The sequence below is a fragment of the Taurulus bubalis genome, assembly GCF_910589615.1.
Source record: "Taurulus bubalis genome assembly, chromosome: 1".
Taxonomy (NCBI): Eukaryota; Metazoa; Chordata; class Actinopteri; order Perciformes; family Cottidae; genus Taurulus; species Taurulus bubalis.
In genome coordinates, this window is record NC_136589.1 from 42,021,888 (window position 1) to 42,025,549 (window position 3,662).

General features: G+C 43.9%; 1 pseudogene across 1 annotated transcript; it reads left to right on the forward strand.

Moving 5' to 3' along the window:
• The first annotated feature begins 1,513 nt into the window (after positions 1-1,513).
• LOC306754181 (tripartite motif-containing protein 16-like) lies at positions 1,514-2,756 on the forward strand (annotated as a pseudogene). Its single transcript has one exon. The product of its transcript is annotated as a tripartite motif-containing protein 16-like (transcript).
• The last annotated feature ends 906 nt before the right edge of the window (positions 2,757-3,662 follow it).

Consider the following 3,662-nt stretch of genomic DNA (forward strand, 5'->3'; position numbering starts at 1 on the left):
AGAGTAAGTAGTAGAAGACAGTGAGCAGTGGTGGTAAAGAGAGAGAGCGCAGATAAGAAAAGACAAAAGAAATGTGTGATTAAAGTACAGTATGATGACCTGTTAATTTGATTATTTTAACTTTTAATTCTGTTGTTGTCGACTCCGGCAGAAAGCACCAAAGTATTTAGGGCTTGAAAAAGAAGTGCAAAGTGTAGTCGACCGTGTCTCGTGTTTTTATGTCGCCTCCCACAATGATGTTTATCCCCATTAATTACGTTTTGACGGGCCGATGCCCGAACACGTCGTTTATCGCATCAAAGGGTGTGAAAGTGGAACATCGGGAGCCGCTCGTGCCGCCCCCCCTGGTGGCGGATTGTTGAACCATCGTTCATTCCTTCAACCGCCTTCTTAAAAAGGACAGCGTTGTGATATTTGCTCCAAAAAAAACCTGTTGATATCCGAGTCGTTCATAACTTCAAAGTACGTATTTTTCTCCTTCCGACCAGAAATTTGTTTCCTTAAACTTATTTAACCCCTGCGGCGCCCATTATCAGGGGACCCTTTTATATCAGGAAAATCAAGAAAAAATCATGGTATAAATCCCTCCCCCCCAAAAAAAACAACATGCTAGGTATCAAATTAAACATAAAAATCAGGGCTACAATAATATATAATCCCGATGTACAACCTCTAAACACAACTCAAACAATAAATAGGATTAGGGGTTAGTGTTAGGTTTGTTTGGGGACTGGTTAGGGTTAGGGCTTAAAGGGCTATTGTTGATTAACTAATTAATTTAAATTGCTGAAATACAGTCAAGCCTTGTGGGAAGAGTTCTTTTCGAACATAAAGTTAACATCGCCGTCATTTTCAGCGGCGGCCGTAACGTTTTACTAGGTTGGATTTCAATAAAAGACTCTCTGTAACCCCCCGAGCTTGTAGGTGTCCAAAAAAGTCCCTAAAAATCCCAATGCATGTTTTTTTTTTCGACTTCCTTGTTCCGTTTTCGACTCTGCAGGCTTCTGTGATGGTGGGAAGTCAAAGCAGAGTCGCTTCTCGGGAAGTGAAACTCAGACAGTCGCAGGGCTCTCAAGTTTTTAAGACAGGTAAGAGTGAAATATCCTCCTCCCCCCCGGCCGCGCCCCCGCCCATGCCCACAGACCAGCCCCCCTCCCCCCATATTATTATTAGCTTTATTTTCATTGGTTGCTGGATTACATTTCACCCAGATACAACAGACACGTTTTTCTGATTGGCTATTCGTGTAGCCCATTTCTTTTTTTTGATTGGCTGATGAGTGGCACCTCGCGGCAGAACTCCAGGGGATTCGGGGGAGACGTGCTTGATTCCTCCATGGTGAGGGCAGCGCGACCAGGTCATGTTTGTGCGCCAAATAGCCTAGTAGAGGTTTTTTTCAGCGTGAGAAATACGATCTGTGGCGGGAGGGCGTGACTTAAGACCGAAATGCGTGACAGTCACGCTCAATGCGTGACGCTTGAGAGCCCTGCAGTCGTTGCTACTGAGAGGTGAAATGGCGCAGAAAGGAGTTCAGCTGGATCGGGAAACCTTTTCTTGTTCCATCTGTCTGGATCTACTGAAGGATCCGGTGACTATTCCCTGTGGACACAGCTACTGCATGAACTGTATTAAAGCCCACTGGGACGAAGAGGATGTGAAGAAACTCCACAGCTGCCCTCAGTGTAGGCAGACCTTCACACCGAGGCCTGTCCTGCTGAAAAACACCATGCTGGCAGTTTTAGTGGAGGAACTGAAGAAGACTGGACTCCAAGCTGCTGCTGCTGATCACTGCTATGCTGGACCTCAAGATGTGGCCTGTGATGTCTGCATTTTCTGGAGAAAAGAAGCTCTGATGTGAAGCAGCAGGTCAGATCCCAGCAGAGAACTGAAGTGAGTCGAGTCAAAGAGCTTCAGGAGAAGCTGGAGCAGGAGATCACTGAGTTGAAGAGGAACGACGCTGAGCTGCAGAAGCTCTCACACACAGAGGATCTCAACCAGTTTCTACACAACAACCCCTCACTGTCACCACTCGGAGAATCTATAGACTCGACCGGCATCGATATCCGTCCTCTGAGCTACTTTGAGGACTTGACGGCGGCTGTGTCAGAAGTCATAGATGAACTACAGGACGTCCTGAGGGACGAGTGGACAAACGTCTCACTGGCAGTGACTGAAGTGGACGTTTTACTGTCACGTTCACAACCAGAGCCCAAGACCAGAGCTGGATTCTTAAGGTATTCACGTGAAATCACACTGGATCCAAACACAGCAAACACAATGCTGTTATTATCTGAGGGGAACAGAAAAGCAACATGTATGAGTAAACAACAGTCTTATTCTAGACACACAGACAGGTTCACTGGTTGGTATCAGGTCCTGAGTAGAGAGAGTCTGACTGGACGTTGTTACTGGGAGGTGGAGTGGAGAGAGACAGGATTCATGTATCAGTCTCATACAAGAATATCAGCAGAACAGGGAACATTTATGAATGTGTTTGGATTGAATGACAAATCTTGGTCGTTAAATTGTGACAAAAACAGTTTTACATTTCGGCACAACAATATTAAAACTCCCGTCTCTGGTCCTCCAGAGTAGGAGTGTACCTGGATCACAGTTCAGGTGTTCTGTCCTTCTACAGCGTCTCTGAAACCATGACTCTCCTCCACAGAGTCCAGACCACATTCACTCAGCCTCTCTGTGCTGGAGTTAGGATTTATTGTTGTGGAGACACTACTGAGTTGTGTAAACTCAAATAGACAGAAGTTATTTAAGCAGTGGCGGGCCGTCACGCCACGCCGCCATCCGCTGTTAAACTAAACAGACAGCAGGCGTAGATGCCAAACCCACGGCCCGCCACTGGATTTGAGGGACAGCGGGTTAAATTCTGTGTTTATATTGTTCTTCTTGAGAGCTGATTGTCCTTCACCTGTCAATCAAACATTGTGGGCGGTACTTTGACGTCTTCTCATTATTGTTGTGTAGTTGTTTGAGTTTCTTGAGGTGGCGCTCCTTCCTGTGTCTGTTTAGTCATGGAGGCTCTCACTGCTCATGATGATCTTTGTTTACCTGAACTCATATTTCTCTGCAGGAAAATGTTTGATGAATATTGTTATTGTTGTTGTTGTTGTTGTGTCTCTTCCTCTGCATGGGTCTTAAATAGAGAAAGCACCAGAGCTTCTTTATCATAGATATTGTGTTCTCACTACTTTCTGTTAAGTATTCTGTCATTACATTTGTGTTCATTAATTTGTGAGAATAAATGTTGTTGTCTGAATCATCATATAAATGATGTACTATGTTGTATTATATAATAAAGTATCATAATCATATTTAAGGAGTAAATCATTCATTCTTCTCTTTTCAAACTAATTTAACAGACTTTAAAGTAATGTCATGACATTTATAAAATGTAATTAATAAAGTAGTAATATGTCATTACATTTATAAAAAGTCATAAGAGTGTAATGTGTTAGAAAAAGTTTGGTATGTCACAAAAATGTCACAGTATACTATTACATAACCGCGCGGCAATTTCTTTTGGGGCCGCGGATATCCATTGTTTCAGACAGTTCATAGACTGTTTGTCTGTTCATCAACATGGAGGCAATTCCCTCCAATGCAACCCGAGGCTGGATGTGAGGGACAGTTACTCAGCGGCAGAC